This window comes from Cavia porcellus, unplaced genomic scaffold (assembly GCF_034190915.1).
Source record: "Cavia porcellus strain 051 isolate PalLab524CR breed Dunkin Hartley unplaced genomic scaffold, mCavPor4.1 scaffold_22, whole genome shotgun sequence".
NCBI lineage: Eukaryota > Metazoa > Chordata > Mammalia > Rodentia > Caviidae > Cavia > Cavia porcellus.
In genome coordinates, this window is record NW_026947505.1 from 10,899,475 (window position 1) to 10,926,847 (window position 27,373).

General features: G+C 40.9%; 1 protein-coding gene across 1 annotated transcript in view; it reads left to right on the forward strand.

Annotated features, from left to right (window-relative positions):
* Positions 1-5,913: 5,913 nt before the first annotated feature.
* Stx11 (syntaxin 11) overlaps positions 5,914-27,373 on the forward strand; it is a 70,560-nt gene continuing 49,100 nt past the window's right edge. Inside the window, exon 1 of the mRNA XM_063233430.1 lies at positions 5,914-5,974. The gene's annotated coding sequence lies outside the window, so the exon portion shown is untranslated. The remainder of the gene's footprint in view (positions 5,975-27,373) is intronic.

A 27,373-nucleotide genomic window follows, 5' to 3' on the forward strand; every position in this document is an offset into this window, starting at 1 on the left:
GTCTTCAGTGGCCCAAAAGGACAATGAAAGGGAAGCAAGTTTAACCTTGATAATGCTGTCTAGCTGTTTGTGATGGCTTACGGTCAAAAAGAATTTGGGCTTAGAAATGATTGACATACATAGCCTGGTATAAGTGGCACTGGTGCCATTTCCCATCCGTTCCTTGTAGATTTTATTTTGCTGATGTGAAGCTCTATGCAAAGCAGTTTCAGTCTCCCCACTTCTGAGTAGATTTATGCCCCTTGGTCTGTCCTGTAAAGACATTCTGGCCTTACGCTGGCGAGGACTGTTTGAACAACGAATTTCGTGAGACACTGCTTTTGTTATTTGAAGAGCTGATTTATTGTTAGAGATGCAAAATATTTTTCTGTCAGAGCCCCTCTCTGGGGTCCCCATGATAACAGAATTCTGCTTGGACATTTCCTTTTACCTCCACTTTTGTGTCTCTTGATTTGCACAGACCATCCCTGTATGTGGCCTGACTCTTAAAAATGTAAGACCACCTGTAGCACTGCCCCACTTTCAGAGACCAGGCAAACTCGGGTCTTGCCTTTCGCCTGTCCCCGGGAACCGTGGTGTCTGTAGGACAAACGATGTGCCCGCTTACAACCACCTGACCCCGCTCCACAGTTCCCAGTTATTGACTCCAACACACTCAGACACCCTTGAAACACAGGTTCCCCATCACAAATCCACGTCCGCATATGTGCAGGCTGCAAATGGGTGCTTTGGTGCGGGTGTGTGCACCTGAGAACCTCAGTGAGTCAAGCAACCACTGTTGGCAAAGTGTCTAATTTGGGAGTTCAGAGAGGCAGGCGGAGAAGTAGTTTATCTAAACTGTTTGGGCTTAGAGCTCCCTCTTCACTTGGAGACGATTTTTTTTTTTTTTTTTTGTCTTTTTCATTTTTATCGGTACCGAGGATCGAACTCACGAAAGCCTGCTTGCAAGGCAGGTGCTTATGCCGCTGAGCTAAATCCCCAGCCCAATAGACCATTGTTTTAAAGGACTATCTGTTGTTCAGAAAAGATGCCAGAGACCTAAGCTTTCCTCCTCTTGCCACCTCAGGGCCACATTTCTTACTGGTAAGTAATCTAATGCCATAAATTGTAGACTTACTAACAATAATTTCTGTTTTCAAGCCGGGTGTGGTGCATTCCTATAATCCCAGCACTCAGAGGACTGAGACTGGAGGATCATTGCAAATTCAAGACCAGCCTGGGCTACAAAGAGAGCTGAAGGCCAGCTTGAACTGCATAGCAAGACCCTGTCCCCAAAAGACAATAAATAAATAAATAAATAAATAAATAAATAAATAAATAAATCTGTTTCCCTGAAATGGAACTTTTGATGAACTGAAATATTACAGCCACTTTTTGTTTGTTTGTTTGTTTGTTTGTTTGTTTGTTTTGGTTTTGGTTTTTTGAGACAGGGTATTGCTAGGTAGTTCAGTCTGGCCTTAACTCACTATGTAGCCCCGGTCAGCCTTCGATTCATGGCAAATCTCCTGCCTCAGCCTCCCGAGTGTTGAGATTGCAGCTATGCACCACCAAACCCTGGATTAAAGCTACAGCTTTGAGTAGGTGAGTGCTTTATAATCAGGTGAAGATTTATAATTATTTCTTTTTAAAAATTTTATTTAAAAGGAAAAAAAGAAAAAACAAGACAAAACAGTATAAGGGTACAAGTAATACAGGACTCCAAAAAAAATCACCAGTAAGAAATCACCAGTTAATAGATTACACATTGTCATCTTAGAAATAGTTGCTCAACTCACAGGATCAAAGCATACAAAGTGGACATTCAAACAGTGAGACTGCAAACAGTTCTGTTCAATGATCCAACAAAAACTCCATAATATGGTCATCTATCCTAACACACCTAAACTCACTTGCAGTTGTATCCTTTAAAAGAGCACTTTTTTCCTCTTTTTTTTAATAACAAAATCTATATATTTTGGGTTTTATTACTCCCATAGTTCTTATTACTTTTTTATAATTATTTCTTAAAATGGTAGAATAAGTCATGTCAGTATTAACGCTTGCATATTAGGTTTGGGAATAATCTGCTTACGTTTTTATTTAAAGTGTTTTTCATATTTAAAAGATAAGCATACTAGTCTATCTGACAGATATGATTTTACTTATTTAAAATTATAATTGACTTACAAATTCAAATGTAAAAAAGAATGTGAACAAGTGTGTATATTGGCATACAAATCTTTAAGAGAAATGGATTTACCAAATTTACAAACTTAAGTTTAGATTTATGAACCTTTAATATGTTTAAGAAGGTTTATCTTATTAAGATCACATGTTTGCTTAGTCAGGCATTTGAAATGCTGAAAGTAAGTTGAATATTTTAAACCTATCAATGCGGTTTAAAATATTTAATGGTGGTTTCCAGATAAAAAAATCGATACAAGCACTTTTATTTCAGCAAGAAGAAAATAAAGTAGGCCACACATAAATGGATACCTGATAGATAACCAAGGTACGCTTTCCTATAATTGGTGCTGGAACAATTGTGTACCACTGGGAAAAAGACAAAATTGGATGCCTCGTTCATACTATATAAAAAAGTCAATCCTAGGCAGATGTGAGGTCCAATATGCTATATATTATAAAGCTCTTCAGTGGTTAATCTAGGAGGATATCTTTCATGACCTCAGGTTAGAGGATTTCTTAAATGAGATATAAACAGCACTAGCTATAAAAGTGAAGGTAGTAAATTTAACTTCCTTAAGATAGAACGCCTCTATTCCCCAGTGATGTGGTTTGGATGGCAGACATTCCCCGGGGGCCTCATGCTCTCTTAGGTGGCGCTCCAGGGAGGTGACTGGCTCACAAGGGTGATATTGCCAGCCTGCTGTCAGAAGGTGGTTCTGGTGGGGGAGGGAAACAGGCTGCTGGGGGTGTGACAGTGAGGATATATCTCCTTTCCACACTCCTCTCTTTGCTGTCTATTTCCTGGTCACCATGATGCGAGCAGCATTTCCTTTGTTATCTACTTCTACGGTGTCACTTCTGCCTGGGAGCTGGCTGACCATGGACTGAAACCTCAAGCCAGAATAAACATCCCCACCTTTAAGTTTCAGGTGCATATACTGTGTCACAGCGATGAGAAAGCGACTAAGAAAAATTTGGTACTAGAGAAGTAGAATTGCTTTTATGATAATACCTGACCGTGTGGTTTAAAAGTCTTTGGAACTGATATGTGGGAGGAAAGGAAAGGTGGAAAGGTTTTGAGGTCCTGGCTAGAGAAGCCCAAGAAGGCTGTAAGCTGAGCTTGATGGGAGATTCTGGTAGAAGTGGCGGGATAGAAATAAATTTATTGTGGTCAGACTCAGAAGTCCAAAATGAAAACAGAAAAGCAGTCAGTCAAGGCCAGGCTAATGACGTTTAAGCTGAAAATAAGGACTGCGTGGTAAGCTGAACTGAAGAGCATTTATGTTATACTCCAGCAGAAAATTTGTCTACATTTTCTTCAAATCTGGAGGCTATCTTTGCAGGAGACTTTGGGGCTGAGGATGGCAGACTAAACTGGTGGAAGAAATTTCAAGGTAGTTCAGTGTGCATACTGTGTCATGAGTACTTCTGGGGGCTTTTAGCCAGGTTTATAATGAACATTAGGAGCAAAGAGCCTGCTGAAAATGTGTTCAGTTTTGTCAGAAAGTTAGTTTCCTTAAAGTCAGCACAGGACTTAGCTTGATTGGTGAAAAGATTAGCACTAAAAAAAAGTCAAGTACTTTATATTAGGACAACAGGAAGAATGTCTTGAGGGCATTCTGGGAATCAGCAAGACTCCACCCATAGCAGACTCAAGAGTGCACAAGTAAAAGATTTTGCTTTGAGAAAAGGGCACCCTAGCCCCAGGCACTAGAGGCACTAGTGAGTTGATTTTCTTGGATTTGTTTTATAGAGCTCAAACATCCAGGTACTCAGAGGCTGCTGCAGGCATGAATCAAAAAGGCCTCTTTGGTAAGATGTAAAATGTAACACCCAGCCACATAACTGGAAGGAGTGACTTGGTATCACCTAGAGTGTTGACACTCATCAGCTTTATTTTAGTGTCAAGCTACTGAATCTTTGTAGATAACACATCCTAACAAGGCATTCCATGTAACTACCACTTTTATGTCACCCATTTAGTGATCCCAAATGAAATTCTGTGGACTGTTCAGATGGCTCAGAAGTAGTTAGACTATTATTGAAAGGGTTTTGGCCCAGACAGGACACTGTAGCCAGAAAAGCCTCAACCGGAAGCAGGAAGCTCCTATCTCTCCTGCCCCTAGGAATTTACCTGTGACACCATCTTCCCGCCCTTGGAAATTTACCTATGGCACCAAACCTAGGACCAATGGGCTACCTGCGCATCCCTAATGCCCTCCTTAGGTTCTACCCCAAACCGAGGCATACCCCCACGCCATGTGTCTGCCGGAGAAATCACTGGACTCCAGCGGTGGGGGGTGCCAGTCATCTCTCTCCGTGTTCTCAGAATAAAGGCCTCTTTTTGTTTTATACTTCTCATCTTCTGGAAATATTTTTCATCTTTTGGAAATAATCCTATCATTTATGGGTACAGCACTAGAGAAATAAGGAACTGGTCATAGCTGTTATCCACATATGCTTTTGGGCCTACTTCAGATGGATATTGAAAAGAAAGCAGATCAACAGCCACAAAACCCACACATCAGAAGCTGTGCTCATTTGTTAAATACACACCACATCTACTACAGCAGATCTAATTGAAGTTGCTACTTGAAGAAAGTTTATATTGTTCATTATTATGCTCCTGATTATTTGATTTCATAAAACTAAGTGGTGAGGGGCTGGGGATTTAGCTCAGCAGCATAAGCGCCTGCCTTGCAAGGAGGCAGTTGTGAGTTCAATCCCCGGTACTAATAAAAACCAAAAAAAAAAAAAAATGGTGAATTATATGCAGATATGATGAGACCTACGATAGTGTCTCTATGTGCAAATTTTCCTCTTATAGAGAGAGACCCAGCTATCAGATTTAGGCCTACCCTAGTCAAATTTTACCTTATCTTCACTATTTACATCTGTAATAATTCTATCTTCAGATAAGGTCTGGGGGTTAAGACTTGGACATGTATTTTTGAGGATACAGTTCTACCTACTACAGGGTCAAAGGAAAAATTAAGTAACTGTAGACATTTATTTAATCCTTAAGTGAACCATAGTGTCTCATTTTTTATAGAGAGAGACTAAAACTGAGACAGGATAAGTGACTATGCAGGGTCATGAGACACTAAGAGGCTGAGCTAGGACTGGTCCACTGCTCTCATGCTCTGCAATGGACGCATGTGACCCTTACATGGTAATTTCAGGTTCCAATTAGGTTTCCACCAATCCACTGCCCATGTAATGACTTCAAGTTGAACCTCTCAATGGACTGGAGCCACAGGAAAGGGTGTCAGTTTCAGGAGTGGGTTTTGGATCCTCTGATTTAGGCTGCTTCCTCTAAAGGAGAAAGCGGAAGCAAGGATGTAGTCTGCTTGTGACTGCTCCTGCAGGAGCATTGGAGCACTGTCCTGCTTTGTGACAAGGGACTCAGTATTTAGTAACCTAGGGTTATACTGACTGTGACCGGCCCCAGGGGGTATTAATTCTGAGATAAAGTGGCTTTTCTTCTACTGGGATACAAAGAATGTAATGCATTGGAAGCAAACTATGCTTAAAGCAACTTGGCAGGTGTCATGGTTTATGTCTGTGTCCCCCAGGCCTCATGAGTTTGCATTGTGTATTTGTGATTGGTGCATTGTCTAGTGCTTGGATTGATGGTGTCAGTGCTCCACCCACATAGGGGTGGAGCCAGGATGTGATGTAATGGCAGGAAGAAGGTGTGTCTTGCTCTCTTTGCTGGTTCTTCCTTGCTGTTTGCAGCCACCATGAAGCCCAGCCACGCCTGCCTGCCTTGGAGGCAACTGAGTGTGAACTGAAACCTCCAAAACCTGTAAGAAATAAGCCTTTCCTTCCCAACTTTGGGCTTCAGGTATTTTGTCTCAGCAGTGAGTAAAATATAACTAAGACAGAATTTGGTCCTGAGAGTGGGGTCGTTTGCTGTGATTATACCTGATCATGTTTTTCGAGAGGCTTTGGAAATGGCTTGTGGGTGGAGTTTGAAAAGGTTTAGACATGTTGCCTGGATGCATAGAGCTGGAGCAGCTTAGGCTGTTTTGTAGAGGAGATTCTGGTCAGAGCTCAGGAGACCAGAAGGCTGATGATAGAAAGCCTCGTGGTAATGACCAGGCTTGGGAGGTTTCTGCTGGGAAAAAGGATTACATTGGTTGTTGGAGTCCACATGATGTGTGTTACAGCTTGGCAGAAAGTTTGTCTGCATTTTGCTCCTGCCCAGAGACTTTGCCAGAGACTGAGACAAAGGGCAATGGACTGATGAATCTTGAAAAAGAAATTAAAAAGCAAACAAACTTTGAGGCTGTGGCATGGCTATTGTTGGGGGCTTTCAGCTAGCTATATGTTTCAAATCAGGAGCAAAGAACCCAGGGGGATAATTTAAAATGCTGTGAGTTTGGCCAGAAGGAAAATTCCAGGAAGGCTGTGGATTGTAAACACAGAGTTGAGATTTTGATTGTTGATGAGAAACAGAGAGATAAGAAAGATGGCCCTGGCACATCCCAGGAAGTGGGTCCCCACCCTGTGTAGCCTCACAGCAAAGGTAAAACAAATTTGCTCCGAGGGAAAAGCTGTAGAGCCCATGTTCCAGAATGGTGACAGAGGCCACATGAGGTTCCAGAATGGTGGCAACATAGAGAAGCTTTTTCTCACAATCAGGTAAACAGAGCCCTGCAATCCAGGCAACTGACCCCTACAGCCAAGAGAGAGAAAAGCCTAGCTACTGCTTCAGCTAGCAGCAAACCTTGGCGGCATCCACAAGGCGCTGATTTTAGGTGCAAGGAAAATGCACAAAATCTGAGGGTAAGACAGCTTCCACCTCAATTGCCAAGGGCCTGGGAGGCCAAGCAGTGTGCCCCTGAGAGGGCAATTTGTAAAAATGTAAGTGTGAAGCCAAAGGTGCAGTGGAGACCCCAGAAGTTTGGAAAAGCCAGGAATGTGGATGATCCAAGGAAGGCTGCAAAAAGCGAGCAGAGAGGAGTTAAGAAAAAAGCTGCAGGAGTTGAAATCGCTGGATGTGCCCTGGGGGTGGAATCACCCAAGCCTTTGGAGCTTGCAACCAGATTGCTTCAGATGCTGAACATAAAACTCTAGGACTTAATGTTTGCCCTGCTGGATGTTGGACTTCCTTTGTTTCCAATGCTTTCTATCCCCTGTTTGTAATTTTTGGAATGGTAATGTTTATCTTGTGCCTTTGCATTTCAGAAATGTTTAACCTTGTTTCATTTGTACAGGGGTTAGAGTTAAGAGTTTGCCATAGATCTTGGAGGAGACTTTGGACTTGGACTTTTCAGCAATGCTGAAGATGTTAGGACTTTGGGACTCTTGGAGGTGGACTAAATATCTTTTGTATAAAAGATGTACATGAGTCCTGGGGGCCAGGGGTGGAATGTCATGGTTTATGTCTGTATCCCCCAGGCCTCATGAGTTTGCATTGTGTATTTGTGATTGGTGCATTGTCTAGTGCTTGGATTGATGGTGTCAGTGCTCCACCCACATAGGAGTGGAGCCAGGATGTGATGTAATGGCAGGAAGAAGGTGTGTCTTGCTCTCTTTGTTGGTTCTTCCTTGCTGTTTGCAGCCACCATGAAGCCCAGCCACGCCTGCCTGCCTTGGAGGCAACTGAGTGTGAACTGAAACCTCCAAAAACTGTAAGAAATAAACCTTTCCTTTCCCAACTTTGGGCTTCAGGTATTTTGTCTCAGTGACGAGTAAAATATAACTAAGACAGCAGGGTAAGACACAAGCCAGAAAGGGTCACGGATCCTGAAAATTTCTGAGCATTTTTTTATCTGTAAAATCAGGATATCAATGATGCCAGTACATAGTTCATGGCTTTATTTATGAAGTAAATGAGGTTGAAGAATTGACCACTTGAACCAAGTGGAATTCAGACACGGCAGGATTGGCACACAGCCTGTCAGAAGCCTGCAGGCTGCACGAGATCACGGACCTCCCTGAGAGGAGACTCAGTCAGTGTCTGCAGTGATCAACTTATTGGCTCCCTCACAAATCTTTATGCAAATGCCACAGTTCTTCCTATGGTTTTCCCAAAATGCTCTTGTTGAAACTCAGTCCCCTATGCGGTGGAATGAAGAGGTGCAGCCTCGGAGGTGCTTGGATCCTGAAGGAAAAGCCCTGATGAATGGGACCAGTGCCGCACAAAAGTGGCCTGAGAGCAACCTCGCATCTGTGGTCGGGTGTGGACAGAGCAGGAAGATGCCATCCATCAGAAAAGAGGTCCTCGCCAGACACCAAATCTGCTAGTGCCTTTTCTTGAGCCTTCAGCTCCAGAACAGAAAGCAATAGATTCCTATTGCTTGCAAACTGCGTAAAGAGAGGTACTTTGTTAGGGCAGCTTGAAGGGACTGAGACAGTGTGTCACTCTGTGCTGGGCTGTGAGCATGCTGACTGGCTTGAGCACGTAGACACAGAGGGGCAACCCATCCAGAGTCTTTTCCTTTAGGAGCTGAGAAGCATTTGGGAAGAGAACTCAGGTCAAGGAGCTCTGAATGGGGCATGGTGACTTTGGCCATCTGAGATTATTGAAGACTAGGGGCAATATATAAAAACAAAGGATTTAATGGAAGCTCTAATATGCCTGAAACGAGGAGCTCAGCTCTGCAACTCTTCTAAGTCTTCAATATGAATGCAAGTGGGGTTCAGGACAGTTTTTCCCATGGGACACAGAACATCAATGGTTTTGCCATCTTGAAGGGATCATTGTCCTCATCATGCTGGGGACAGCTCTCAGTAGGTAACACTGGGACTCTGCAGGAAAGGGCACAGGTGAAATTTGCAGAAATTTGCAGAAACTCTCCAGGACTCTGTCTTTGGTGTCAAGCCTCAAGCCAGTAAAGTTTGGGGACCTTGCATACAATGCCACCATTCCTGGTCCACCCAGCAGGGTGCAAAAATCCTAGCAGATGCTCACCTCATCCCCTCCTCTCTAGTTCTGCACTTCCATTTCTGGGAAACCACCTCAAATACAATTTTTGTAGATAGAACTAGAACCCAAAATATCAGCTTTGTCATTGATTTTCATTCCACCTATATACAATCAGAAATCACAACTGACAGGGATAGTTTTGAGAAATGGATCTGTAGGCAATTATGTCACTGTGTAAACATTGTGAGTGTCCTTCCACAAGCTTAGATGGTATGGACTATACCTCACTCCTAGGCTACACAGCATTTATGAGTACACACTTGCTCATAAGACCATGATGAACAAGTAATATGAGATTAAATCAGTCCCAAAGGAAAATGGTGCAGTCAAGCTGAGAATAGAGAGGCAGAAGGATCCCAGCACTCTTGGAGGCTGAGGCAGGAGGATCACAAGTTTGAGCTCAGCATGAGCAATTTAACAACTTAGCGAGACCCTGTTTCAAAATAGAAAGAGAACAGGGTCTGAGGATACAGTTCATTGTGAAGGCTCTGAGTTTAATCCCAAGTACCAAGGAAAGAAAAAAAAAACACAAAGCTCAAAAGAAAAGTTTCCATAAGCACAAGATGGATGAGGCTGCTCCTGGGATAACAGGGCACTGAGCTTTATTATGAACTATAAGAGAGTGATAAAAAGTACAGTACTGTAAATACATAAACTAGCAGCATAGTCATTTTTTATCATTATCAAGAACCATGTACTGGATGCAGTTGTACTGGCCGGGGTTCTCTAGAAAAACAGAATTGATAGGAAATATGCATGTAATTTGGCAAGGAGATTTGGTAGATAGCTTATGAGATGAGGGGTGGCAGAGTCTACAGTGACCATCCACACAGTGAAGAGCTGGAGAATCCAGCAGTGGCTCAGCCCAAGCCCTTAGAATGCTGCAGAGTGAGAGGGATCAAGGATGTAGCATTAGTCTGAGACGGAAGGCCTGGAAGGTGCATTGGAAGGCTGAAGAAACGCATTTGATATCCACATGCATCAGCAGCAGCAAAAGACGTGGCACTCAAGTGGAACATGGCTTACAAAACATGCAGTAGACTTCCTCTTTCTCCTTTATTCCACCTGGTGCCACACATGATCCAGGTGGGTCCCCCCTCAAATTGCTGGCCCGCATGCCCATCATATCTGGATACCTCTCACAGAGGCATCCAGAAGTGTACATCACCAATCTCCCAGGTGTTTCTTGATCCATTCAACTTGACACATCATGGTCAGATATGGACTACACTTTATGTATTATATTGTAGTTTATGTGACTGGTGGCACAAGAGCTGTGCTTACACCTGCATCACCATAAACACGAGAGTAACGCATTGTGTATAACCAGCTGTGATGTCCTGAGGCAATAAGCTTCATTATAATCTTACAATGGGACCAGGCTTCCTTAGGCTTCTGCTAGCTCAGGATGTAGCAGGGCAGTGTGTGCTCCAGAGCCCTGATTGGTGTCCAATTCTTCCTGTACACTCAATGTTAAGTGTTGGAGAGAGGTCTACTAGGCTTAGAAAAAAGAAGTACGGGTCTAACAAAAGAGATCAGAGAGGGCCCAGGAAAGGGACTGCTCAAAGGTCAAGGGACACATGCTTGCTTACAGAAGGTTTAAGGTGAAATTCAATGTTTCAGGAAGAGATGTCCTTATGAGGCCAATGTAGGATTTATGTTCAGATAATGTCTTTTTTTAAAAATTTTATTTAAGGAGAAAAAAGAAAAAAAAAACAGAAAAAGGGTACAAGTTATACAGAATTTCAGAAAAAATAAACAGTAGGAAATCACTAGTTAATTACATATTGTTATCTTAGAAATAGTTGTTGAAGTTACAAAACTAAAGCATATACAGGGAACTTTCAAACAGTGAGACTGCAAACAGTTTTGTTTAATGATCCAACAAAACTCAATAATATGGTTATCTATCTTATACACTTAAATATATATGCAGTTATATATTTTAGAGAACTTTCTTTTCCTTTCTTTTGTACAATGACAATTACACATTTTGGGTTTTATTACTCCCACAGTTCTTATTACTTTTTTTTTTTTTTGAAGAAAGTAAAACCAAATGTGACATACTAGGACAGAGTCAGTCAAATCAAAAGGATGGACATAATACATAATGTAAAAACAAAATACAAGGTGATCAACAATGGTTACCATAATGCCTCTTGTTATCTTAAAAAGAATTGCCTATATCATCAGTTATAATAAAATTGAACAAAACAGTAAAGGATAAGACCAATAAAACGAAAATACTGGAGACATTAGAGGACTTCAAAAGAAGATAACAGTCAACCAGAATGGGCGTCACAATGAATCTTATTGTCTTCATAGTTGTTGCCTATAATTTCAAACTTGGTACTATCAAGCATAACAGAATAGAGGAAAATCAGTCAAAACAAGATGGTGAGAGCAATACAGAGTTTCAAATCAAGTTAATAGGAAATCAAAGTGGGTTACTATAATATATCCTGCTATTTTTTATTTATTTTTCCCTTAATTAAAAGGATAAAAATGAAAAAGTAGATAATAAAAAGGAGATTGAGATAAAAAAAAAAGGGCATAACAACAAAACAGCGCAGGTCAAAACATAGCCATTTAAGCAAAATAGTGTTTCACCGCAAGATAATCTCGACCTAATAGTAGTTACCATAGTGTCTCTTCCCTTAAAATCTTTGGGTATAACTTTGTATACTATAGCATCAAACATATCAAGACAATGTAAAACCATGAGAATGACAGTATTACAGGGTATTTAGAATCAACTAACAGAAAATGAACAATGGTTTCTGTATAATCTCTTTGTCTATAAAAGTTTTTGTTTATATTATCACATATAATAAAATCCAATAAGATACAACAGGTTAAAACCGATGGAGACAGAAGAACAAAAGCTTGATGGGACTTCAAAACAAGAGGATATTAAATCAGCACTACCTATTATGATGTCTTGTTTTCTCCAAAATGGCTGTTCCTATTATCCAACCTTCTCTGCCTCATTTCTGTTGAGCTCTTTTTCTGGCATTAGTTGTCAATTTGTCCTCTTCATTTCACTTTCTGCTCCATTCATTGTGGCTGCTCTGCCACTGTTTCTGGAATCTTGGTATTTTTCATTTTTAGAATATCCTGCAGTAATCTCTGTAGAGTTGAATTGGTGGTTGCAAATTCCCCTAGTTCCTCTTTATCCTGGAAGCACCTTGTTTTTCCATCAATTTCTAGGGACAGTTGTGCAGGATATATCAATCTTGGCTAGAGGTTATTATCTTTTAAAGCTTGAATTATTTCCCCCATGCTCTTCGTGATTTGATAGTTTGTGCCGAGAAGTCTGCTGTAATTCTGATGGGTGTTCCCTTGTAAGTGATCTGTTTCTTGTCTTTGACAGTTTTTAATATTCTGTTCTTATATTGGATTTCTGGAATTTTGATTATTATATGCCTGGGTGTAGCTCTGTTTGGGTTGTAGGTGGCTGGGGTCCTGTATGCCTCATACATCTGAGTATCTTTACCTTTTGCTAAATTAGGGAAATTCTCCTGGATTATTTCTGTGAATAGCTTTTGTAGTTCATTTGTTTGAGTCCCTACTTCTTCTTTTATGTTCTTAATTCTTAAGTTATAGATTCTCTTATCATCTTCTAGTCTTTGTATTATGTATGCTGTTTGTTTTCTTGTTATTTTTAAGAAGTTTTTCATTTCATGCTCCCACCTTACAAATCTGTCCTCCAGTTCTGATAATCTATCCTTAGTTTCTTTCAAGCTGTTATGCCAGCTTTCAATAGAGTTTTTAGTTTCCTGGTAATCTCTTTGAACCTGCTTCACATATTCTATGTTTTCTCTATTTTCTCCATCAAACAATTCTCCCCTTTTTTTCTGTTCTTCCATTCCACCATCTGTTTTTTCTTGGGCAGTGCTTAGCATTTTTCTAACTATTCTTCTTATTTCTTGCTTTATTTCATTAAATACTTCATTTTTGAACTCGTCTATGAGGCTCTGGAGATACTGCTTTATGTCTATAGGTGCCGTGTTTGATATTGCATGTTTTCTGTCTTCATTCTCTTTTGCATTTACCTTTCCTGCATCAGTGTTCTCAGGATTGGGGACTGAGGACCCTTTCTTGTTGCTCCCTTTTCCCATACTTTTTGTTTCTTCCATACAAGTGTATGTAGTTTTTTTTTTTTTTTTTTCTCTTTGTCTGTTACAGTTTGTTTGAATCCGCTGATGAGGTGTTCCTGCCCACTGCAGTGTACTAGGGAGACACAGATCTGGGCAGCCTCTGCTGGGCCCGCCCCTCCAGGTCAACCTACTGAATGCTTCACTGCTAGGGTGCACCGCCAGGCACAGGGACCTGATTTGGGCTAGCCTACTGGGTCTTAGTCTGTGGCGTCACCAGGCCAAGCGCTCCCCACCACTCCCGCTTGAGAGGGGAATATGCAACTAAAGTCACTGCAGGGTCCTATTCCAGCTAGTCTGCTCATTCCCAGAATGTCCTCTGTTGGAGCCTCCTAGTCTATGAAAGGGTCTCCATTTCTCTCACTCACCACCGATCGATGCAGGGCTCCCTGCCAGTCCCGCTCTCAATGCTGTTTGGTTCGCCGATTCCCGCTCTCAGAACTTTCGCGCATCTCTCTCCCTGCCGCGGATTGGGACGCAGTATCGGCAGCAGGAAATTCAAATTGCGGCTTCCAATGGTGCGGGATCCAGCTTCCGCACTGAGATTTTATCTGTTATAGCATCAGGATTGCTTTTCCAGTTGGTTTCTCTCAGCTTAGTTTGTTCCTGGGTCGGCCGGGTACATCTCCCCTCACGTAGGACTCCTCACAGGGCACCGCTCCTGCATTCTAAGCTGGTAATCTCAGAGAGCCTCCGTGGCTGCTGTTATTTGACCGCCATGTTCTTCCGGAAGTCCTCAGATAACGTCTTCATCTTAATTAGGAGTTTATTACTTACTTCGAATACTGTAGCCGTGTGTCCACATCTGAACTTAATAAACAGCTAGTGGAATGGGTCAAGGTGGGAACAAGAAGGATAGGAAAGACTGGGCAGAGGGAGAAGTCCACACTGAGGGCTGGAGAACGGTAAGTGGATTCGATCACTGCTTGATGCAGGCATGCAGGGAAACTTCACAGAAAATCTCATTAATTTGAAAGACTCATATGTACCAAGAGCCACAATAGTAATAAAAATGTGAAAAAGAGTTGTTTTCATATTTTAACACAAGGCAATTCAGCATTGCAACTGTTTTTGTTTCTTCCTTCTGTCACAAGAAAATTAGCAGCATGTTTTTCTTTTTTCCAAATAGACCTCGAAGGTTAAAATAGAAAGCTAAATAACGTAAGTGACATACTAAGTGTCTCAGCAAGTGTTTGACTGAGATAAGTTTTAACACTTCTGCAAAAAATTCAAAAACTGTCACTTCCTTGTTAGAGCTGAAAATAGACAGCTTACAAGTTGTTCTTTCTGATGTGAATCCTTATTATGCTTAGTGTTATTAACACAAATCACTCAACATAATTCCAAATGGATGCATGTAGACTTAGAAAAAATTATGTAATGAATGATGCTAGATTGTTGCTAAAACATTTAATCCAGTTTAAATGAATGTTTGATCCAAAGAGAGCTGGTTCAGGTTTTTCTTTTTCCTCTTATAAATTCACATGTTATATGTCAATTTCATTTACTAAGCATGTATTATGCAGCTTTTAGTAAGAATTCAGGGACTTGGTACCATCAGGACCACAAAGATAAACAAAGATGTAGTGAATACTGTACAAAGGACAATACAGTTGTGTCTATGAACGTGAAAATGTTACAATTTATTGTAACAGGAGGCAGCCTAAAATAGTGACTATTTAGAGCAAAGGTAGATGCTTTTAATACATGGGACCTGAAAATGGCATTTGTAAAAGAAATGACCTAAGATAGGCTTAGATATCAGCAGTTGGTGATTTTAAGGAGACAATTTTTGTAGGGCACCTATCATGAGACAAGTCATAGAGAACTGAATCTGCTACCATGTTCAGCAAAAGGCAGGTTATATGTTAGATCTAAAATGTCCCCTCAAAGTCTCATGCGTTCAGATTTGGAAGGTGATTAAATCATGTGGATGCTATCCCTCAACAGTGGGTTAGCCGGTTGATTTCATTGGTGCACATGCTGTTAGCAGGTGGAGCCTGGTTTGAGTGACTCACTACAGGTGTGACCTGCAAGGATGTAATTCTTGGCCACAGCTCCCTGCTGTCTGCCTCTGGCTGCTTTGGGTCGAGCAGCTGTCCTGTGCCACACCCTTGCACCATGCTGTTCTGCCTTGGAGCCAACCACGGACTGAAGCTTCTGAAACCTTGAACCAAATAAACCTCTCTTCCTTTACATTGTGGGTGTCATGTATTTTGTCCCAGCAACAGAAAAATGACTAACACAGCAAGGTAGGAGGGAAGATGAATATCGTTGAAATGCTATTGTGGAGAATTTTAATTCATGTTAGCAAAACAGAAGGGGCTTCATCTGTAAATGAAAAAGACTCATTGAAGATTGTGAGATAGGAGAGTAATTTAATTAAATATGTGCATTAAATTTATAACTGATGATGCCAACTGAGGAGAATTAATAAAGGTAGATAGAGATTTATTAGGCAGTCATGGAAACAATTTAAGTAGGAGATAAGGTCACATTTCAAAGCAGATTGGGTCCCAGTGGCAAGAGAAATTCTTGTTCCTCAATGTTCACGTGATGGTTAACCTTGATTGTTAACTGGATTGATTTGAGAAGCGCCAGGAGACTAGTAAATGACACTTCTGGGTGTGTCTTGGCTCCTTTCTCGCCACCTCTTTCTTGCTCTGTTTGCTTCCTGGCTACTATGAGGTGAGCAGCTTTCTTCCACCTGACCGTCTGCAGGATGTGCCTGCCTTGCAGCCAGCCAACCATGGGCTGACCTCTGAAACTGGCCACCCTAATGGACCTCTTCTCCTTTAACTCGTGTATGTCAGCTCCTTTGATCCAGCAAAGAAAAAGAACTGGAACAGTACATTTTCCCTCTTCATTTTCTTACTGAGAAGTCCCCCACCTCCAGCTTTCACTAGGAACATTTGGATCTGGAGACATTAATCCCTGCCTCCGTCCACACACACACCCAGTTAATGAGGCCATGTGTTTAAGGTCTGGCCAATGGATGTAAATGGAAACAAGCGTGTAACTTCTGTGGAATAATGTGCCAGGAAGAAAATGTGTTTCACTTTATTGTTTCTTCTTTCTGATGGTTGAAGTGTAGAGAGGATGGCTACTCTACACAGAGCAGCCCCCTTGGCTGAGTACAGGCAACTTAAAAGAGCCAGAGAGGTCTCAGGCCTCAGGCCGAGACACCACAGGGGTCAGGCTGCACTGTGGCCTCCTGAGGTCTGAACTGAAATGGAGCAGAAGAGATGAACATCATTCTGTGCTGGACACCATTCTGCAAGGAGGCCCACAGCCTGTTCACAACTTCTAAACTTGTGCTTTTAAGATTATTTTCTCATTTGAAAGACCTCACCTTCAGGACCTGCCTCATCTTGCGAATACTCTAGTGTGGACTTGTGTCTTCCCACAAAATTTTGCCCACTCGTTTATTTGTTCATGATGTCAATGCCCCCTTCCAATCAACAGAACAGTGACGTCTTTCCTGCTTATTCTGGGCCCTTTGTTGAGTCCTTTCTGTGCACGATCTTACTGAGCCCTCTAAACATCACTGTGACAGGAATGCCCTTTCCAGTGACCCTAGATTCCCTATGAGCAGCTCTCTCCTGCAGATTTACAGTGGAGGTGATGTATGTGATGTACTAGAGCCTCTCAGGAGAACTCTGAGGAGGTGGCTGCCTTCAGAGCTAAAGGAGCTCAGTAAAGAGAATGTGGCAGTGGTTAACACCTACTATCTTCAGCTTTCTGCACCAGCCACAATCCTCAGCAACACAGAAACTCTGTGCCTTTCAAATATTGAAAGCACCTACCATTCAACAAGTATTTGTTATTTATTTTGAAAACCACATTCTGCATTTTATTTTGGTAAACAAAATTAAAACTAATCATTTTGTATTATTATTCATATAAACTATCCAGTTATCTTAACACCATTTGCTGAGAAAATGGTATGTATGTCCCCCATCTAAAATATTATATTAACCATAGACCGTAAATTAATTTTGTTATGTGTGCATGTGTGTAATTGCATGCTGTGAATTCAAATTCAAGTAGTTACTCCTTGGGATATAACCTTGATTTCTTAGTCACTTTCTTGTCCCTGGGACAAACATCTGACACCCACAACTTGAAGGAGGAGAGCTTTGTTGTGGTTCCTGTTTGTAGTCCCTGGTCAGCTGTCTCCCAAGCAGAAACGGTCTGGTGGAAAAGTGTGGTGGGACAAAACCTGCTCATGTCAAGGTGGCGAGGAAGCAGAGAGAGAGAACCCCAAAAACCCTGCCTGTGAGCACAGAAAGCTCTTGGGGGGAAAGTTTAGACATAAACCACAATGCTTGTAGTTGTGTTTTCCTTTTAACTTTTTAAAAGTAATTATAGACCCAAAGGAAGTTACACATACGCCTCAGAGTCCTATGTGTCCTTGTCCCAAATGTGACACCTTCCATAACTGTACAGTATCAAAGCCAGGAAATCAACATTGGTAAGTTATTGTTAACTGAACTATAGTTATTCACATTGTCACCATTTAAAAACTTTTGTTTTCTATTATATGTGCTTATGGTTCTATGCCATTTTATCCCGCATATACATTTCTGTAACTACCACTATACTGAAGAAACAGCTTGATTTCATTACCTACTGCTTTGTATTTATACTAGCCCTCCTCTTTTCCCAGTCCTCTACCCCCTGCTAATCTGTCTCTATCTCTATCATTTTGTCATTTCTGGATGTTTTATAAATGGAATCATTATAGTATGTAACCTTTTGGGGATATATTTTAGATACGCATAATGATAACGTTCATTCTTGGAAGCAAGTATTACTCTGCTACCACAACCCAACAGGACCCAATTAAAAAAGAGAACTGCATTAGGCCCATCCCCCTGGCAAACAGCATACAACAAATCACTAGGACTATACACCATGACCAAGGGCAATTCATCCCAGGGATGCAGGGATGGTTCAACAAATGTAAGTCAGTAAATGCAATACACTATCTTAATAGAGCAAAGGAGAGAAACCATTTGATCATCTCAATAGACACAAAAAAGCATTAGACAAAGTCCAACACTCATTCATCATTTAAAAAAAAACTACAGAAAATTGGAATAGATGATCTTTATCCCAGTTTGATAAAAGCCATCTATGAAAAACCAGCTCCCAACATTATACTAAGTGGACAAAAACTGAACGCTTTCACTTTAAAATCAGGAGCAAGATAAGGATGTTCACTATCATCTCTCTTATTCAATATAGTTCTGGAAGCATTACCCAGAGCAATCAGACAAGGGAAAGAAATAAAAGGAATAAGGAGGGAAAGGAAGAAGTTAAATTATCATTATTTGCAGATGATATGATATTTTACATAGAAGACCCAAAAATTCCACCAAAGGCCTTTTAGATTTAATAACCATATTCAGTGGTGTAGCTGGATACAAAATCAACACTTGAAAATCAATAGCATTCTCGAACATGACTAACAAGAGAGAAAGTAGAAAAAAAATCCCAAAATTTATTTGAAATCAGAAGTCATCTACAATAGCAAAAGCAATTCTGGGCAACAAAGGCAAGGTAGCAGGTATCAAAATCCGTGACTTGAAATTATACTATGTAACATTTTGAGTGATGTTTTTCACTGGGCACATTACCCTTGAGGTCCATCTGGTGGTTTCACCTATCAATAGTTCATTTTTTACATGAATGAGTAGTATTCGCTTGTATAGAAATACTAGTTTTTTCAACCATTCACCCAGGGAAGGATGCATGGGCTATTTGCTGAATTTTGCTATTGCGTATAAAATTGTTTTGATCATTTGTGTAATGTTTTGTTTCTTTAGAATAAATTTTTAAGAGTGAAACTGCTGAGTTATAAGATAAGGACTTTTTCTTTTATCAGACATTGACAAATTATCTTCCAGAGTAACTAAGTCATTTTACATCCCCACAAACAACAATGGGAGATACAGTTTCTCTGTATCTTTGCCAACATTTAGTGTTACCATTTTTTTTATTTCAACATAATTCACACAATATAATTAACGATCTCAAAGGGCAGAATTCACTGGTTTTTAGTATGCACAAAAGGTGTGCAGATACCACCACAGATTTCATAAAATTTTTATTATCCTCAGGAAAAAAGTCTCGTATCCATTAGCAGTATTCCCCTTTTCCCATTCCACACCCTCAGATGCTAACGACCACCAATCTACATTTTGTCTTTATGGATTCTCCTATTCTGGATACTTTACATTCATGGAGTCCTAATGTATAGTCTTTAATGTCAACATCATTTTTTATTTTCAGCACATACTAATATCTCATTGTGGTTTTAATTTGTATTTCCTTAATAGATAATAACACTGAACATCTTTTCATGTGCTTATATGTCTTGAAATATTTGTTCATATTCTTTGCTTTATAACTGGATTGTTTGTGATTGAATTTTGAGAGTTCTTTATCCTGGATCGGTTTGTCTCAGATCCATGGTTCGCAAACATTTTCTCCCATTCTGTAACTTGTATTTCCATTCCTGTTTACTAGATCTTTCCCTGCAGGAAAGTTTTGGTTTGTTTTTTGGTACTAGGGATTAAACTCACAACCCCCTGTTTATCAGGCAACACTCTGAGCCACTGAGATAAATCTTCAGTTCCTTGCAGGAAATTTTTAAATTTCATAATTTATTAACTTTCTTTTTTACAGATCACACTTTTGGTGGCAGGTCTAAGAGCTCTTGGCTAGCCCCATCCCAGAGAATAGGAAAATGATAAAAGAGCTAAGAAAAAAGGTCCATTAATCCAAAATGAATAGAGTAAGAATATGATATTTAAGCCAACAACATACAGAGTACACTAAAACTGAACAGCATGTTTAAAGTCCTAATAGGTACAAAAGAATTCTCTCTGTCACCCACACATACACACCACTGGAGACTGAATACATGCATTTGGGGAGGAGGTTAACTCTGTGGCATTATCATGTTTGCAGCTTATGCTGGCATTTGAGGTCTAGAGGACAGGCAGACAGGGAAGGAAGATGGAAATAAATGGAAGAGAACAAGCTAGAACTCACGGGACAGACTGAAGGCTGTCATCAGCTCCCTCTGCCTCTGATCTTGGTGGCACCTATGTGTCCTGCAGAATCTGAGGCCCTTCAAGATCCAGTTACACACACCTGGCCCAGGGGTGGAGGCCTAATTGCTGCCTCACACAACACCATGATCCAGCCCACGCGTTTGAACTACAAAGCTATCACTGCTTTGTTCCCTTCAAATCTCCCACAAGAATCTCTCCTGTGCCCTCCCCGAGCAGCAATGTCCAGGAAAGGGAAATCTGGGAAACACATTCGAGCCCTGCCACGGCATCTGATGGCCCCATTTATTCTAGCAAACTTTTAATAAGGCGGACATGGTGATAGAGATGTCTAAAGCCATCTGCAAAAAGTAGCATGCAAGTCAAGTGGACTTCGATGACTTTTATTGTAGGATCCACATCCCATGAAGAGTTTCCTAGACTTTGCTTAATGAGGATTCCATCTGGCTGAAAAGAAGTCACTCGCAGGGGGGATTTTAAGAGGAGTACATTAAGTGTACACATGCTGGGGCACAGCAAAGCAAGCCAGAGAGGAAACCTGGGGCACACAGAAGTAATAGTAGGAAGTCTTCCTCCCCGAGCTCCCTGCAGCCTGGAGCCAAGCGCCACTAGCGGCTAGGCTCACAGCTTGTGCTGGAAGCTGGTGTCACTTAGGAGAGATAGTGAGTATCCTGAGCGAGCCTCTGTCCACATCCACCCTCTGCTGTCCTACCACTGCAGCTTGTGGCTCAGAGCAGCAGGCAGAATGGGCAGATATGGACTTGGAGGACAGAGAACAGCAGGGGCAGCGAGGCCTGTCCAATTTGGCTGGACTCCTTACCAAGTTACAACAGAACCTGAAAAAGTTATGAAGAAAAATAATCTGGCACAGGGTTCACATTTTCTGGAGAACTTATTCGTTTTCATGAATGTTGGCATGCATTCATCATCATTTTGACAAACATCATTACTTTTCATTTTTTTCCACCAATGGAACACTAACATAAATTATCTTCACAGTAAAGACTGACTCAACTTTCAATAAAAGTGAAATATGGAAATCTGCCGTATTCTCACTCCATTACTCATAAATTTCTGTGTGTTAGTCAACTTCCTTAAGTGTTCTGAGTCACCATAACTCATGGGTAGGCACTGAGAATGCAATTCAGCTGTTCTCAAGTTGAAAGCGTGTAATGGGTTAATACGTTATTTAAGCAGTAACATCAGAAAGCGGAGCTCAACACAGCCAGAGCCCTAAATGCACTTAGTTCAAAAGTTGACGGATTCAAACTCATAAAGTCAACATCATAAATCTCATAACAAAACACTCCCAACTGCATTCTTGCCCTGAAGTATAACTTGAAAGTGTCAAATATTAGTCTGGCTATGTGGAGTGCACTTGGGTTCATTCCTCCCCTTCTTTCTGCCTCCCTCCCTTCTTTCCTCCTCTCCTCCCTTCTCCGCATCTTGAAGCACTTTCAGGGCCTGTTTCATTTCATCTTGAACAGAGCTATTGCAAAGACTTAACTACCCTGGCCACAAACGGAAAGCAGGGCACCTCTTCTGTGGTCTTCTCACTTTCTTTATTTTTGGTTTTTTAATTTTATTTAAAGAAAGACTAAACATAACAGAAAATGGGTAGAAATAATACATACGTTCAGAGAAAAAATAAACACTAAGAAATCATGGTTGGTGTTTACATACTGTCCTTTTACAAATAGTTTTTCAAGATACAAAAGTGGAACATATGAAGTGGGAATTCAAACAGCGAGACTGCAAACAGTTCTGTCCAGCTATCCAACAAAAACTGAGTAACATAGTTGGCAATCCTACACTCTTAAACATACACAGTAATCCATATCTTCATTTATGTTTAGATTAAACAAACTAAAGCAGGCTAAAGTCATTCTGAACAAAGAATAATAGTATTTCTGGATTTCATATCATGACACCCCAGGATCAGCACTGGGTACTGTAGTGTCTTTTTAAAATTTTTATTTAAAGAAAGACTAAACAAAACAGAATATGGGTAGAAATAATACATAATTTCAAAGAAAAAAATAAGCAGTAAGTAATCACTAGTTGATGATTACAGATTGTCTTCTTACAAATAGTTATTCAAGATACTAAAGTGGAGCTTATAAAGTGAGGATTCAAACAGTGAGATTGCAACCAATTCTGTTCAACTATCCAACAAAATCTTAGAAAAATGGTTATCAATCCTATACGCTTAAACATACATGCAGTTATCCATATCTTCATTTATGTTGAGATTGAATAAACCCAAGCAGGCTAATATCACTCTGAATAAAGAATAATACAATTGCTGGGTTTCACATTATGACACTCCAGGATCAGCACTGGGAATTTTAGTGTCTCTTTTTCTTCAAAGTATCTGTTCATTTCATCATGTGTCATAAGATCAGTTCTCATAAACTGTTTATAGATTCTACACATGCATGAGTCTTAGCATGTATTTCTATCCTTTCTATATTAGAGGAAGAAACGAAACAAAGCAAGACAAAACAAAACATATTCCTATAAACACATGACAAAAAAGACATAGAAGACCATTTTACAAGGAGTTCTACCATGGTTCCTGTGTTGTCTCTTGTTTTCTTCACTAGAATTGGCTATATCATCAGATGTAGTATAATTGAATATATCAGTACATAATAGTATAAATAAAAACACAACTTTGTATATAGAATAAAACTTCAAAAACAGGCACTTATCAAACCAGAATGTGTGTCATAGAGTCTTGTCATCTTCAGTGTAGTTGCCTATACTCTCACACTTGATACTATCAATCACATCAGTTTTGAATAAAATCTATCGATACCGAACAACAATCAAACAAACCAGATTTAACTAAGATCAGTCATGACAAAACAGTATAAGTCATACAGGGCTCCAGATTAAGATAATAGGAAATTAAAGATGATTACTGATCCTGATGTTTTTGGGATAGCTGAATGTGCCCTCAAATCTAATGCAAGTAGACAAACTGGGACAGAATAAAATCTATCTAAGCAGAGTAGTGCGAGTAATGTGGGTTTTAAATCCTGATACACTATTAACAATATCTTCTGCCACCTTTTTTAAGACTCTCCCTCCCCTTTCACTTCCCCAGGGTACACTGTGCATTTTTGGGTCTGACTAAGACCCTTGGTTTTAAATTAGGGGGGGCAACCTGCTATTTACCTAAGTGGTTCCGAACCTTCTCTCTCCTGGACTTGATCTCTAATTGTATTCCTTTACCTATTAAAGCCTGTCTTCCCAACCTATCCACAAATACTGGTCTAGTTGTCCCTATTACTCTCTGGTTCTCTGTCACATAGAGCATTGTTTTCTCATATTTGATTTTCAGTCTATCTGCTCTTTTTCATGTTAATTATATTTCCTATAAATAGCACCTTGGTGGACCCTACCTCCTGATCTACTCCACATGTGCTTTTTTTTAAATTTAGTGTATCAAGGCCATCTATATTAGAAATTTTAACCAATCTTCTCTGCCTCATTTCTGTTATGCTCTTTTTTTGGTATCAGTCGTCTGCTTGTCTTCTTTATGCCACTTTCTGCTCCATTCATTGAGGCCTCTCTGCCACTGTTTTTGGAATCCTAGTACTTTTCTCTCTCTCTCTAGAATGCCCTGCATTCTCTATTATTCTCTGTAGAGTTGGATTAGTGACTGCGATTTTCCCAAGTTCCTCTTTGTCTTGGAAGCATCTTGTTTCTCCATTAATTTCTAGAGACAGTTTAGCAGGGTATATAAATCTGGGATGGAGGTTATTTTCTTTGAGGGCTTGGAATATTTTGCTCCAGGCTCTTCTTGACTTGATGGTTTGTGTTGAGAAGTCTGCCATTATTCTGATGGGCCTTCCTTTATAGGTTATCTGTTTCTTGTCTCTAACAGCTTTTAATATTCTGTTCTTATATTGAATTTCTGGGATCTTGATTATTATATGCCTGGGTGTAGCTCTGTTTTGGTTGTAGGTGGCTGGAGTTCGGTATGCCTCATACATCAGAATATCATTTTCTTTTCCTATGTTTGGGAAGTTTTCCTTAATTGTTTCTGTAAATAACCTTTGTAGTTCCTTTGTTTGTACCCTGCTTCTTCATTCACATTCTTTATTCTCAAGTTATAGATCCTCTTGTCATCTTCTAGCCTTTGTGTTGTTACTGCTTGTTCCCTTGTTATTTTTAAATGTTTTTCCTTTCATAATCCCATACTGCAAAACTGTCCTCCAGTTTGGATAATCTATCCTTAGTTTCTTTCAAGCAGATTTGCCATCTTTCCATAGAGTTTTTAACTTCCTGGTGTTCTCTTTGAATCTGATTCATGTATTCTATATTTTCTCTGTATTCTTCATCAAATGGTTCTCTCCTTTGTTTGAGTTCCTTCTTCTGTCTGTGTATTCTTGAGGGACGCTTAGCATCTCTTTTATTAATCTATTTATATCTTGCTTTAATTGTTATGTTATGCTCTTTTTTTGCTATCCGCCTTAAGGGCAGGTCACTTTGAACTCATCTATGAGGTCCCAAAGATATCTCTTTATGTCCACTGGTGCCATGTCTGACATGGCTTGTTTGCTGTTCTCATTCTCCTTTGTATTTACCTGTCCTGGATCAGTGTTCTCAAGGTTGGGGACTTTTTCTTTTTGCTCCCTCTTCTCATCTTTTTTGATTCTTCCAGGAGGCCCCAGTTTCTTTCTTTGTTGGTTACAATTCTTCTGAAATGTGCTGGCTGGAATACCCTTCCCACTGCAGTGTGCTAGTGAGTTGCAAATAGGAGCAGCATATGCTGGCCCCTCCCCTTTGGATTAGTCAAGCTGCTGAGGCCTGCACTATATTACTGTGTGCCCCGCCTCCCCTTCGGGTCAGTCAAACTTCTAAGGCCTTCACTATGTTAGTGTGTGCCACCGCTGTAGGGAATTGATTTCAGATAACCTATTGGGTCTCAGCCAGGTCACGTGACCCAGGCTTAGCTCACTCCACCAATCCCATTCGGGAAGGGAACAACAGACTGAAGTCACTGCTGCCCCTTGTACTTGCCAGTCCTGTCCAGTCCCAGAATGTTGTCCATCAGAGCCCCCCTTTCTGTGGAATGGCTCCATTCTCATCACTCACCACAGGTCAATGCAGGCTCCCCACCAGCTCAGCTCTCTGTTCAGCTGGCTGACACCTGACCTCAGTGTGTCTGCACCAGCCTCCAGTGAGTCAGAGCGGTGGGACCTCAGATGGCCCACTGAGGCAAGAACACTGAACTTTTAGCTGTTCCAATAATAGCACCAGGACTGTATGTTTGATTGGTTCTGACCTGAATTTCTTCTTGGGACAAGAGAATTCATCTCCCTCTGTTTGGGCTCCCCATGCTGTATTATGTTGAATTCTAAGTTGACTATTTCAGGGTGCCTCTGTAACCAGCTGTTATCTATCCGCCATCTTTCTGTGGTCTTCTTACTTCAGTAAAATACATCACAATACCTTGCAGGACTATTTACTCACTTCTTATTGGAGTAGTCTATACTTTCTATGAACTGTCAATTTCATTTAAAAGTAGCGAAGTTTTAGGTTTATTAAAGCAGGAAAAGAGACACGCTCTGCAGAACAAGGGTGGGCCAATTAAAAGTAGGAAAAGAAGTGAATTACAGGGCAAGAGGGACCCTGTGATAGGGAGAGCCAGCAGCAGCCATCTTTTGGATCTGCCTGCCTCAGGCTGACTTCAGATCCAGGTTGTTCTATCAAAAACCTGCTAGAAGAATGAAAAATAGCACTTTCTGATTGATTTTTGGGAACTTGTGTGTGTATGTGTGTGTTTGTGTGTGTATGCATGCACATTTCCTAGATTTCCACAATCGGACCCATCCATTCTAAAAATCAGTATTCTGATTTCACCCAGTGAATCCTTTGTCTTGCGTAATGGAATACGTCAACCGAGACTATAAGAATAGCCTTTTTTATTATTTAAATTATGCCACAGAGATATAAAACAAAGAGCAGAACAACAATAAATACAGAGATGATACATGGGAGTATCACCTCTAGGCCACTCTTCAGGTCAAGAGGAAGTAGGTTGGCCACAGGGACAGAAGTCATCAAGTCACCAGAAACAGGCCTACCAAGCTCCTAAATCAGCTCAGGAATCTTGCCATTTTAGTTACTTTTCTCATTGCTGAGACAAAACATCTGACACCCGGAGTTAAAGGAGGAAAGTATTATTTCACAGAGATTTCAGTCAATAGTCAGCTGGCTCCAAGGCATGATGGGGCATCACAGAAGAAACAGTTTATGGCAAAGCAGGGCAGGCAGGAGGCAGCAAGCAGCAGCCAAGTGACAAGGTCCAAACACAGCAGGTCTCTCTGTCCCTTGTATGTTAGCCAGGTGACCTGCCCTTAAGGCGGGTAGCATTGACCCTTAATTCTAGGACCAGTGAATCAACCCCAGCATCACATCCTTGATCCCAGTGTCACACACCCTAGCTCCAGCCACTTCTGAAAAGCCCCACCTATGACTGCATGAGGCTTTGGGGGGACATCGAGATACAAGCAGTAACACATGCCAACAGTCGATCTACTTAATTGTGTTCACTAAGCACTGGAGAACATGGGTCCAGAGGAAGGTCTGCTCTCACACATGGCCGTCTCTCAAGATGGCCATCTCTCAGTATTACTCTCCCTCCATCACCATAAGAACTACAGTAGTATTTATTGGCCTTCTAATACCTGCCAAGCACTGCTTTCAGGTCTTTACATGATAGGCTCCCTTAGTCTTCATATTACTATAGGAAGGTGCTCTTATTCCCTTGACTTTTCAGATAAAGAAACAAGAGGGAGGAGGCCAGGTCACCCAGTCAGTATCACCTTGCCTTGCAGGGCCAGATTGTGGCCTGGGCAGCCTGACAGCCTGGACCCACTGAGTCCCCCCATGAACCCGGAACCCCAGTCAGGAGCCACTAGGCTCGGCAGAATGCCCAGCACTGTACACACTCAGAAGTACACTGAACGACTCCATAATCAAATGAATTGGGGGAGGGAGGAAGGTGCAGGAAG